This window comes from Gymnoscopelus microlampas (assembly GCF_963454915.1).
Source record: "Gymnoscopelus microlampas genome assembly, chromosome: 16".
NCBI lineage: Eukaryota > Metazoa > Chordata > Actinopteri > Myctophiformes > Myctophidae > Gymnoscopelus > Gymnoscopelus microlampas.
In genome coordinates, this window is record NC_139953.1 from 3,750,622 (window position 1) to 3,764,277 (window position 13,656).

The 13,656-nt window shown below is 43.2% G+C and overlaps 1 protein-coding gene across 6 annotated transcripts in view; it reads right to left on the reverse strand.

The window, feature by feature from the left end:
- The window catches only part of LOC311063456 (protein NLRC3-like), a 621,663-nt gene extending 608,783 nt beyond the window's left edge, over positions 1-12,880 (reverse strand). For all 6 annotated transcript variants that reach the window (XM_084082928.1, XM_084082930.1, XM_084082927.1 and 3 more), the window contains exons 1-2: positions 12,712-12,880; positions 4,153-4,199 (exon numbers count right to left, since the gene is read on the reverse strand). The gene's annotated coding sequence lies outside the window, so the exon portion shown is untranslated. The remainder of the gene's footprint in view (positions 1-4,152; positions 4,200-12,711) is intronic.
- Positions 12,881-13,656: the final 776 nt, after the last annotated feature.

Sequence of the window (13,656 nt, forward strand, 5' to 3'; positions counted from 1 at the left end):
GTGAGTTCTCTCTCCTCACTTTAAAACTACAGCAGAGAAATCACACATCAAGTGGTGTAGTTTTACAGTTTGTCCAATAGATGGAGCACATGGACCACATTAAGGAGGATAGACGGCCTACAAACACAGTTAGACATTTATTTTAAGTAGAGTTAAAACATGGATTGTGGTTGAAGTTGGCTGTGTGAAATGGAGTGTTTTCAGACCTGGGGAGGTGAGGCTGTTTTGTTCACATTATGGAACAAATAAACATTTCCTTTTAGCACAATAACACAGACTCACTGACAGGCCAGTCCAGACATGTCATCAAACACAGTGAAGGAGAATGAATCCATGTTGGTATGTGAACTACTGTATGTCTGTTTAACTAACCCTAAACTAACCCTAACCCTAACCTTAACCTCACACTAACCTAATGGTCTGAATAATAGGATGTCATAATTATGAGCCCTGTCTGTTTATCCATCAGCCACTACAATAACTTCATCATGTACTAATAAAACATTGTTATTTACAGTATTATTATAACAAGGTAGGTTTTGTAGTTTCACCTGCAGACAATAAACTACAGCAAGGGTTCCCAAACCTTTCAGGAAGAGACCCCTAAAATAATCATATTTGAACTGAGGACCCCTCAAAATAATCACATTTTAACTGGGGACCCCCACCCTGACAAGCACTTGGAATTGTAGGCATTACATTTAGTTTGACTCGGTTCCACAGATAAATATTGTGAAAATAGTCGATCTACAAGCTCACAGCACCTTGCAGTGTTTAATTCTTTCTTACGTAATATTTCTTTTCAGACAAATTGGCCAATTTGGTATTAAAAAGATCTTAAAAGTCCTTAAATTGTCACTTTATAAATGTGTAGATACCCTGTATACACTTATACTGTATGTTGGTGTGTTTACTGTTAAGTATTTGCACATTAAGATAATCAACTGTGGACCCCCAACTCCCCTAAAGTCATTTGTGGACCCCCAACTCCCCTAAAGTCATTTGTGGACCCCCAAATCCCCTAAAGTCATGTGTGGACCCCCCTGGGGGTCCAGAGCCCCAGTTTGTGAACCACAGAACTACAGGACTCACACTGCTGAGACACACAAAACTCTTTCTGTTTCACACAAGATGTCAGACCTCCACAAATGATTCCTATGACAGTAAATCACTGAATGAAGTACAATGTAACACTATTATATTAAACCTGTTCATTATATGAAATACTTACAGACCACATCATCTGCTCTGTATGAAATATGGATTTAAAAACTATGTAACCATTATGTCATTATCAGTTGATCCCCCTGCCACTGCAGCTCACATAAAATGCCGTAACTCGGGGGCTTGCCCCCCACAAACAGCGCCGTTACAGCCCTCTTCTGTATACATGTGACCTACGGTCGCTTATCTCCCGATTAGGGAGTCTTACTGGTAATACATGTTTAAATGTAAGTTATGATTAAAGGGAATGTGATATTTTTAAAGAGGTTTGTCAATTAAAGTTATAGGCTGTTCTGATAGTAATCATTTCTATAGACATTTACATTTTTACAGTGTTCCAGTTTGTCTGATTTTATTACGGGGCCAGAGCTCAGCTCTGGACCTGTTTTATTATTCGCTTTATTCTGTCACTTCTGCCACTTTTCGCAGTTCTGGCTGAACCGCGCTGTCGCTTTTTACGAAACTCGGCCATATGGTAGATGGTCATGAAAAACGATCAAGAAATAATTCTCACAATCTTTCGTCCAAAGGTGGCGCTATAGCACTCAATTGAAAATGCCAACTTTGACCAGGTACAACTCATGCCCTGTTTGACCTACAGCCATGAAACTTGGATACACATATGCGTCTCCTCATGCTGAACAACTTTCACCCACTGACTTTTGACCTCTGACCTTTAGATCTCCCACCATTTTGAATTATATGAAAAACAGTCATTGGCTCCTAACTTCTGCATTTTTTCACTTATGGAAAATCCGTTGGAAATTTTTGTAGGCAGAGGTCCAAAGTTCAAGTGTTAAACGTTTCGTGCAGATTGCTCAAAAATCCCAGGAGGAGATAGATTTTAACTATTACAGTTTTATGAAAATTATTCATCTGTGCCTAAAACATACATGCAGACTCACATTTCTTTGAAACTTTGCAGAAATGTACAGGGTCATTCCAAATATCACTGAAACCAATCTCACTCCAATTGGCCATAAGGGGGCGCTATAGCAATTTTTTGAAAAGGCAGACTTTAAACAGGCATAAGTCATGCCTCGTTTGGCCGAAAGTCGTGAAACTTGCTTACACATGTGCCTTGACTCATGGGGAACACATGTATCGATTTGACCATTAAGCTCCGCCCTTAGATTTTCCGCAATTTTGAGCAGTTTGAAAAATACTTGTTTTTGCCAGTTCTGGCTTAACCGTGCATACGCTTTTTACGAAACTCGGCCATATGGTAGATGCTCATGAAAAACTACCAAGAAATAATTCTCACACTCATTCGTCAAAGGGTGGCGCTATAGCACTCAATTGAAAGTGCCAACTTTGAACAGGTACAACTCATGCCCTGTTTGACCTACAACCATGAAACCTCGATACACACATGCGTCTCTTCATGCCCGACAACTTTTGTGGTCTGACTTTTGACCTCTGACCTTTAGATCGCCCACCATTTTGAATGATATGAAAAACAGCCATTGGCTCATAACTTCTGCATTTTTTCACTTATGGACAATCCGCCGCTTTTGTTTTGTCGGCAAAGGTCCTAAGTTCATGTGTAAAATGTTTTGTGCAGATTACTCAAAAATCCCAGGAGGAAATAGATTTTAACTATTGCAGTTTTATGAAAATTATTCATCTGCCCCTAACACATACATGCAAGACTCACATTTCTTTGAAACGTTGCAGTAATGTAGAGAGTCATTCTAAATATCACTGAAACCAATCTCACTCCAATTGGCCAAAAGGGGGCGCTATAGCAATTTTTTGAAAATGCAAACTTTAAACAGGCAAAAGTCATGCCTCGTTTGGCCGAAAGTCGTGAAACTTGCTTACACTTGTGCCTTGACTCATGAGGAACACATCTATCGCTTTGACCAGTAAGCTCCGCCCTTAGATTGTCCGCAATTTTGGGCAGTTTGAAAAACACTTAAACCCAGGATTTTTCAGCTATTTGCGTGAAACTGTATCATCTGTGTGATCTCCTTTTTCACAGTTACTTGTTTGTTGGGCCAATGGCGTCTCCCTTAAATGAATGCCTCACAATCTCAAGGTCGCCAGTTCAAGCCTCACTTGATGCAGACTTAATTTAAGTTGAATTGCAAACAACATGACTGTATCAATGAATACATGTGCAAATGGTAAAGATAACCTGAAATAGTTATTTGAGAGTACGTTTTTTCAACGTATGACATACTTCATTCTGAAAATAGCTGATCTACAATCTCACAACTTTTCATGGTTTGTGAGCTTGTAGATCGGCTACTTTCACTAGTTTTGGTTCTGAGGAGATGTACAATTTCTTCATTGGTAAATGGTTTGTGAACGAGTGATCTTAGTGTTAGTGAAACAGGGGCTTGGTTCATGAAAGGCAAGAGTTTATGATCTTCAACAGACAATATCAGCCTGGACAAAGCTATAGCACTATAGGTAGTGTTGCAGCCTGAGAGTTCGAATCCTGTTAATGGCAGTAGGTTGAGATGTCCAATCAAACCATTATGTTTCCATCTCTCTCTCTCATCAATCTATTGTTTCCATGTCACTCTCTCTCTCTTCAATCTATTCCGTTTCCATGTCTCTCTCTCTCTCTCTATTCACTGGCCCCGTATTATCGCTGCTTGCAGCTATATTTATTTAATTGTATTTGTGTCATCACTTCCTATTTCACTTGTTTATCCTTTATCTTTATGAGTTCTCTTTCCTGATTGGATAAAATCTGTATCCCAACCTGAACATGCATTGTATGTTTACTAAAGAGCTGGAGAGACATGGAGACTCCTGTTACTGATCAATTAAACACTCTATAACAATGATTAATGACAGAATATAGAGCTATTTACAGCTTATTTAACAAAACAATATCATGACCCTACCTTTAAATGATCACAGTAATGTAATGTTTAATGTAGAACAATGTAGAAGATAGTTTTATATTCTTACTGAGTGTAAAATGCTGCATGGCTCTGAAACCCCTCAATAGATACATCCTGAGAGAGAGAGAGAGAGAGAGAGAGAGAGAGAGAGAGAGAGAGAGAGAGAGAGAGAGAGAGAGAGAGAGAGAGAGAGAGAGAGAGAGAGAGAGAGAGAGAGAGAGAGAGAGAGAGAGAGAGAGAGAGAGAGAGAGAGAGAGAGAGATTATGGAAACATTAGCACATCTTGACGAACATGAAAACATTATTACATCATTATGAATAGCATTAACCACATGAACCCCAGCATGTCTATTCTCTGGGGGGAACAATCACCAAAAAGAGACAATCTACAAAGCTCATAATGCGTCGTTATGTGAGCTTGTAGGCGGCTATTATTGGCAAAGAGATTAATATTCATAGAAAAGAGTCGTCCAAGAAACCTAGGTCATTTTATGATAATAATAATAATGATAATATCTCAGATTTAGGCTATAGCACTTTTCTAAGTACCCAAAGATGCTTTACATGAGAAAACAAAAAATAAAAACAACTTTATTAGGTGAATAAAAAGGCTAAGAAAAGTCTAAAACTAACCACTTAAATGTCCTGCAATGTGTACCTGCCTTAACAGATAGCTGCTATGTTTCACTGTAGGCAGACAATGACTAACATTATGGGGGTGGGGAAAAGAAAAGGCAAACTAAAATAAATACATACTGTAAATAAGAGGGAAAAGATCATCTAGAGCAGTGCTTCTCAACCTGTGGGTCGGGACCAGTGTTGGGACTAACACGTTACTAGTAACGCATTACGTAACGCAACTACTTTTTGCGGTAACTAATAACGTAACTAGTTACCTTTTCACATTCAGTAACGCCGTTATAGTTACTGTGATTTAGACGGGTGCGTTACTGCGTTACATTATGTGATCCAACTGAACAGTCTCCTCCTGCCTGAGTGCCTGTCATCTAACATACAGGCAGGCAGCATGCAGCAGAGCAGACTGTCATCTAACATACAGGCAGGCAGCATGCAGCAGAGCAGACATAGCCTTGGATGGCAACCTGTCTAGGAGAAGGTAACTCTGATTTAAAACCGCGACTGCGAGGAGTTGCGCCCCACAGTCTGCTATCAGCATAGTAAAGCCAACCATGGAGTACAAAGTCATCCCAAATCCTATACTTCCGCAGTCCGCAGGAGCATCGCGGCGGTCGGTGGTGCTGGTCCTCCTTCTGGAGGACACCATGACGACAGGACCTCAAACCCTGGGATTGCCCCAGGGAGGGTCCTGTCCGATCACAGCACCCCGTCCAATGCACTCATGCGTTGTCGGAGACCATTCGTAATGGGAACCTTCAATGCATGCACAGCGAGAGAAGAAGCGAGGTTGATAGAACTAGCACACTGTGCTGAGGAACGGGGAGTGGATTTCTTTTAGCTTTGCTTTGTTTTAGTCCATTTTTGTGTTTGTGAAATAAGATTTGGCCTAATTTTGCCTTTGAAGTATAAACTTTTTTTTCTCTCCAGTTTTTGATAGATTGAACTCATATCAAGGTTAAATATGGCTACACTGAACTAATGGGTTAGGCTCAAATACAATCATTACAGATTATGTTTTTTTCGATAATGAGCATTACTTTGTCTATGTGTGCACGCGTGTGTGCGCGTGTGCGAGAGAGAGAGAATATGTGGGTGTAGAATTGTGAAAGTTCCATCCCCTCTGGCTGTCACTGTTCACTGAGCTACAGGCACAAGGCAACAGATCATTGGTTATTGACACGTTTCACTGTGAGTCACAATGAAGTTTCCTTCATCACAACCTGTCAACCGTCAGCTTCCAAGGCCTTCCACCTTGACTTCACGTTCTCTTAGTTTCTCACTCTCACTTTCAGAAACACACACACACACACACACACACACACACACACACACACACACACACACACACACACACACACACACACACACACACACACACACACACACACACACACACACACACACACACACACACACACACACACACACACACTATGAACAGGTTCTAGGCCATTCAAATTTAACCCTTTGAATGCATACACTTAATAATAAACATGAAGTCTCCTGGGCTTATGGTTATGCATGCCACTTACTCAGTGACATGTTTACTGTACCTGTCATCCCCTTAGGCATGCACTTGCCGTGCAAGATCCTAATATATTGTAATATAATTTTAGAAAATGCACATTATTTTGGGCATCTCTTCAGTCTAACTTTAGCTTTGCAGGCATTGAAACGTTTTAAATTATTATTGTCTCCGCCAGGCTGAAGGAGTGGTCGAGATTATGTTTTCGCCCCTGTCCGTCCGTGTGTGTGTGTGTCCATCCGTCTGTGAACAGCTTATCTCCACACCGTTGGACCGATTTGTGTGAAACTCACATACTCCCTGGAAGCCAGAGCAGAACCAGTTGCCAAATGTTTAACATCGGCCGGTTATAGCGCCACCAGCAGGCCGATCTTTGGCTATTACTCCTACAGACTTTGTCCAAACATCACGCGAATCGGTACACATGATCTCTATAGTCATGTGATCAAGACAGATCTGTTGGATTATTCATATTCCATCCTGATTGGCTAAGATTGGCATCTAAAGTTTTGCAGAGTCAAATCATGAACACAGCGTACAATTGCCGTGAAACCTTGCACGCACATTCCCGCTAGGGCGAGGAAGAAATACCACCCTTTTCACATTGGTCTATTATAGCGCCACCAGCAGGCCGTATTTTTCAAAACATTTTTTTAATATTACTGGGGATCCAGGAACACAGGAGAGTGCACACTGACGACCGGATCGTGTACCGCAGAGTGGAGAGATGCATGTTCATCTCGGCATCAGCGTGGCGAAACGAGGCCCAAGCCGCAACAGGCGGAGTAGGGTTAATGCTGGGTTCTCGGGCGCATAAGGCTCTCCGTTGGGTTCACTACCACACCAACAGGATCCTGATCGCAGAGTTTTCTGGCAATCCAGTAACAACAGTGATAGTCGTGTACTCGCCCACCACCTGTGGACGTGGAGGAGTTCTTTGAGGACCTGGTAACAGCGGTCCGAGACGTCCCAGCCCACAACTTCCTGGCAATCCTTGGGGACTTCAACGCAAGGCTTGGACCAGAGGACACACCCTTCCCTTACCACGACTCTACTAACCGCAATGGCGCCTACCTCACTGCCTTCCTCACAGAACACGGGCTACTGGCGGCAAATACCATCTTCCGGAAGAGGATAGGAAAGAGGTGGACCTTCCGAGACAGAGCCACTGGTACGCTGAGACAGTTGGATTACATCCTTGTGAGGAAGAAGTGGAGGAACTCCATTATGAATGCAGAACCATACTCCACATTCAGTACTGTGGGCTCAGACCACCGAGTGGTCTCAATGAAGGTGCGTCTGAGCCTCAGGGTCCCCAAACCAAGCCCCAGGATCCGGTATAACTGGAAAGCGCTCTCCAGCGACCCTGGCCTCCAAACCAGGTACACAGAGGAGGTGAGGAAGCGATTCCAGCAGCTGGATATGGGAGCGGATCCCAGCAGCGAATACATGCGTTTCGTTGCTGCCAACGAGGAGGCGACCAAACTGTGTGTACCCATGATGGAGAGAGTCCGTACTTCCCTGCGATCCAAGCACCCAGGGGTGGTAGCGGCACGGCGGAAGATGGAGGAAGCCCGTCTCATATTTGAGAAGGAGCCAACTGTGGAGAGACGTATGGAGCTGAATGAAGCCAAGCATCTTCAGTTCAACACATACGACACCATCAAAGGGGAGGAGCTGATGGAGAAAGTGCAGAGAGTGCAGGAAGCGCAGGGTGACCAGAAATATGGAGAGGCCTGGAGGGTCATCAACGAGATGACTGGGAGGAAGAGGACCAAGGAGGGACAGGTCGAGGGACACAGCCCTGAGGAGAGGGTAAAGACCTGGTTCAGCCACTTCCAGAGGCTGCTGGGAGAGTCGGCAGAAGCAGTTGCGGAAGATGTGCCGCCAGTCCTCCCGGACCTGGAAATCGATGATGGTCCCTTCACGCCTGGGGAGCTCACCAGGGCGAAGACCACAGTGAAAGTGGGAAAAAGTCCCGGTCCAGATGGCATTCCCCCAGAGGTCCTGAAGAACTGTGATCTCGACGACATCATTCTAGAGTTCTGTAACCTTGCTCTGTTGCATCGGCTGCCTGACATGTGGTCTCTGTCAAACATCATCCCAGTGCCCAAATCCGGGGACCTCTCAAAGCCGGACAACTATCGAGGCATCAGTCTGACATGCATCATTGCTAAAGTTTACAACCGCATGATCCTAAACAGGGTCCGGCAAGCAATTGACCCTCACCTGAGGGAGAATCAGAACGGCTTCCGAGAGGGGCGAACTATAACAGCTCAGATCTTGGCACTTAGGAGAATGATTGAGGAGGTAAAGAGGGACAACCTGACTGCAGTCCTATGCTTTATAGACTTCAAAAAGGCATTTGACTCGATCCACCGAGGCATGATGGTGAAGATCCTGAAGGCATACCGGATTCCTCCCAACCTACTCCGAGCAATAGAGTCCATGTACGCAGGAACAAGGGCCAAGGTGGTGACCCCAGACGGCAACAGCGAGGAGTTTGACATCCTGGCTGGGGTTATGCAAGGGGATACACTAGCCCCCTTTCTCTTCATTATAGTCCTCGATTATGCGCTCAGGAAAGCAATCAGTGGGCGAGAGCAGGAACTTGGCTTCACACTAACACCAAGGAAGTCGAGGCGACACCCCGCAGTGGTCCTCACAGACCTTGACTATGCGGATGACATCAGTTTGCTCTCTGACAACGTGGAACAAGCACAAGAACTACTGAACAGGGTAGAGCTAAGGTCGTGCGCCAAGGTCGGCCTCAGGCTAAACGCCAAGAAAACTGAGGTCCTCACCTACAACGTTCCACCAGAACATCAACCTCTGACTACAACAGGAGGCACTGTGCTGAAAGAAGTCGAGGACTTCAAATACCTGGGTGCATGGGTCAACTCAACTGAGCAAGATCTTAAAGTGAGGAAGGCACTTGCATGGAGGGCCCTGAATGGCATGACCAGTGTATGGAACTCCAATCTCCCCCGCCAAATCAAACTCAGCTTCTTCAACGCGACAGTAGAGTCCGTTCTTCTCTATGGCAGTGAATGCTGGACCCTGAAACCAGCCCTTGAGAAGTCCCTGGACGGGTGCTACACCAGGATGCTGCGTGCAGTGCTTAACATCAGTAAGAGTGCGCATGTTACCAACAGAATCCTGTATGATGGAATACCAAGGGTGAGCGAGAAGATTGCTGTAAGGAGAATGAGACTAGCAGGACACTGCCAAAGGCACCGAGAGCTGCCAGCCAGCAAACTGGTGCTGTGGGAACCAACACATGGGCACCGGTCAAGAGGACGCCCCACACTAACATACGTGGACACGCTCAAGAAGGATGCAGGGGCCCATAGCACCAATGAGCTGGCCAGATGTATGGAGAATCGGGATGACTGGAAGCAACGATGGAGGGCTCGTCTGAGGACGACCTAGAGATGCAGCAGAGCAGGCTGTCATTTAACATACAGACAGGCAGCATGCAGCAGAGCAGGCTGTCATCTAACATACAGGCAGGCAGCATGCAGCAGAGCAGGCTGGATACAGCGGTCCCTCTCACTCTAACTTGGAAAAGTTAAAGTGGCCAGAGGAGTGATGATTGTTTAAGGCGGGGTACAATTTCAGGATAAGCCAATCAGAGACAGAGTTGGGCGGGTCTTGCCTACACGCACGCGCACACACACACACACACACACACACACACACACACACACACACACACACACACACACACACACACACACACACACACACACGCCCACCACCACCACCACCACCTCACAGGCTCGCAGACACTCACACACAGTCTTGGTGACAGCAGAGAGCACAGCTATAGTTTGTAGCTTGGAAATATAACCATTATTTAGAATGTATGGGGATAAAGGGCGCTAAAAACATTGCAGTGACAGAAAACATTGTCCACATGGAGTAACAGCAATGCTAATCTCCTGAAGCACATAACTAAAGTACATGGGGTTATAAAACTAGTCGCCAAAGAAGACCCCTCTGTCTCCATCGGCAGTGATACAGAGAGCTACTCCATCTAAACAGCTAAAAATCGGGGGGGGGGGGGGGGGGGGAATCGCCACAGACTCAACTAAACAGATTGATTGGCAGGTATGTTGTTGAGGAGGACATGCTTCCTATCGCAACGGTTGAGTTTGTTTCCTTCAGAGAACTAGTCAGCAAAATAGCAGTGAAAGCAGCTACAATGGTCTTTTCTTTCACTGTGCCAGAGAGCACCAATAAAACTCTTTTTAAAAGAAAAATAACTCTTTCTTTTTCTTTTAAAATTAAATAAAAAAAGGTTTAGTCAGTTAGATTAAGTCCACTCACGAGTCTAATGATCATTACATCCTGATGTGAAAGAAAATATTTCTAAAGAAGAAACAAATAAACATAGTTATGTATAGCTTATCAAAAACATTTGGAAATCATATATATATATATATATTTTTTTACATATTTTGTTCTACTTTCTTTTTTTTACAAGTAAAGTAAAGTAACTCGTTACAAGTTACTTTCATAATTTAGTAACTAGTAAAGTAACTAGTTACGTTTTTGGAACAGTAACTATAACTATAACTACTGTAGTTTTAAAAGTAACTTGCCCAACACTGGGCGGGACCCCCAGGGGGTCCCCACATGATGTTTTGGGGGGTCCCCAGATGACAGTGAAGTGACCATTTAAGGACTTTTAAGAGCTTTTTAATACCTGACAAAAAAGAAAGATAGAATAGAAAAGAAGAAGGCCATTGCTGCATCAGAAGTATACTATAAAAACAAAAAACAAACTATATTGTAAAAAAAAACATGGCCAAAATAGTCAAATAATATAATAAAGAGGCAAAAGAGAAATAAATAGCAGATCTACAAGGTCACAACTCCTTGCATTGCGAGGCGTTGTGAGCTTGTAGATCTGCTATTTCACAATTTTTATCATGTGGAACCGAGTCTAACTAAATAATACCTCAACTCCTACATTCCAAGTGCCTGTCAGGCAGATTTGGGGGGCCTTGGCATATCTTTTCAAATGGGGGTCCGCGGGCTATTAAGTGTCAGTTTGGGGGTCCTTGACATGAAAAGGTTTGAGAACCACTGATCTAATCTATAGCATCAAAGCCATAGATTGTTTACAAGCAATTTTGTTCAAGTTGTTGTTAATAACTATAGGCTACACTTGGTCCACACATATGACTATGATTTAAGTGGAATTTATATGTATGCAGAATTTATATTATATGTGTTATTAATGTCTATATGTCCTCTGAAACAAAGGGGTTTATAGTGAGAGTTTACTTAAGCTTGTATAATTGTATTTATTTTTGTGTGTACATTTTTTTAAAAATATGAATATGATGACCATGTTTTCTTTCCAACAAAATAAATAAACAAAAAATCGCGCCCCGTGTATTCTGATTGAATACACCTTCCTAATCCTAGAGTTATTATATTTACATACAGTACACACACACACACACACACACATTCCAGAGAATGAAGCAGACTGGTTGAGCTGAGACTCTGGCAGCTGGTTGCCAAGGTAACCATTTCCTGTGCAGGGGAAGTGTGCAACGAGCAGCACTAGAAAGAGGAAGTGACGCAACCCCTCTCTCTCTCTCTCTCTCTCTCTCTCTCTCTCTCTCTCTCTCTCTCTCTCTCTCTCTCTCTCTCTCTCTATTAATATAAAAAAAAGACCCAAATCCTCCTCCAACCACCACCAAACAGCAGTACGCCTGTCCTACCCCCACACATCTTCATTGACAACACCAGACTGGACAATGTGGACCACTTCCCATACCGTGGCGTGGCAGCCTCCTCTCATCAAAAGCTGTCATTGAGGATGAAATCCACCACCGCCTCAGCTGTGCCAGTGAGGCTTTCTCAAGGCTCAACACTGTCCACACTGTCATATACTGTAAATAAATTGTAGTAAATATTTAAATGATGTCCTTTTCCCTTTGATATTCATGTATTCATTCATTTATGACAGATATTATTTATGTATTTATTTAACCACTTAAACCCTGACCAGTGGTGTACAATACCCCTATTGTTTTTTGTTTTTCATACATGACGTATCTTTGAAATAAAAAACACAATGGTGGATCTATCAGCAGATCTCACAATGCTGTGTGTTGCTGCTAGTGCTATTTTCACCCAATGTTCACCCTCAGAACAGAGACATGAGGGTTCAACACATTTATCCACAGTAATACATTTATTAATCACTTCAACCCCGTCATCCATATTACGAGGTGAACGTTGGCCAAAAAATAGCCGATCTACAAGCTCACAACACGTCGCACCGTGACGCTCTGTGAGCTTGTAGATCGGTTATGTTTGGCAAATAAATTGGCCGTAGAGATTCAAACTCAGGTTTGTTTGACTAAGAATAGAGGGTTGAAGTGGTTCATCAGACATTTAATAACTTTAATACATTTATGAATGTAGTTTTTCACCTACCAGGTGTGATGCTGAGTCCAGACACTGCCAACAGCCAGATGAACAGTGGAGCCATGAGGCCCTTCATGTTGAAACAATGTTCCTAATGATGATAAAACAACAACAATATGCACATTAAACTCAATGTGAGGTTTAACTGTCTTACTAGAGGTTTATCTGTCTCGTTTAACTGACGTCTCTTCTCTTCCTGATTGAAACCCAGGCAGGAGGAGGTTGAAACTATATGACACATTTCACATGTAACTCCTCCCACACACCATGTACATAGATTCATTTAAAGCTGTATTATGTCACTTATTTGTGTGAATAAAAAGTTACTTTAGATTGGAGTCGCATTGTTTTTATGAAGTCTGAACAACAATGAAAATGATGGAAACTGATGTTTGTAAATCATATTTGAGTCACATTCCTTACCCTTGTTCAGACATCAGTTTGCAGAAGTGCTCCGTTTTGACAGACAGCGTGCGATTTCTGTGCAATTTTGTACTCTATTCCCGCTATAGCCAGAGGAAGAAATGCCATTTGAACAAGCCCAAAAGAAGCGACTAACTTTAAACCTATATGCATCAGCTATTTGAAAATATCCGATCTACAAACTCACAACGCATCGCAGCTTGTAGATCTGTTTTTTTGTATATTTGGCAAAAAAGTGAAAGATTTGAAATATTTATGAAACGTTTTAACAACATAAATCTGGTTTGTGTTGGGGCTGGCTGGCTGGCCAGGTGAAAATAGCGGAAATAGCATCTACAAGCTTACAACGCATCACAGTGACCCGCTCATCACATTAATGGCACAGGAATGACTCAAAAACAACACAAAATGATTGTGACACTATATTAACACATTTTGCTGGGAACCCCCTGGTACAATGACCCCTGGGGGTCCCCGGGCCCCACTTTGAGAACCAACGCCTTGAGGGGTACCAAACAGTACAAGCTCTCA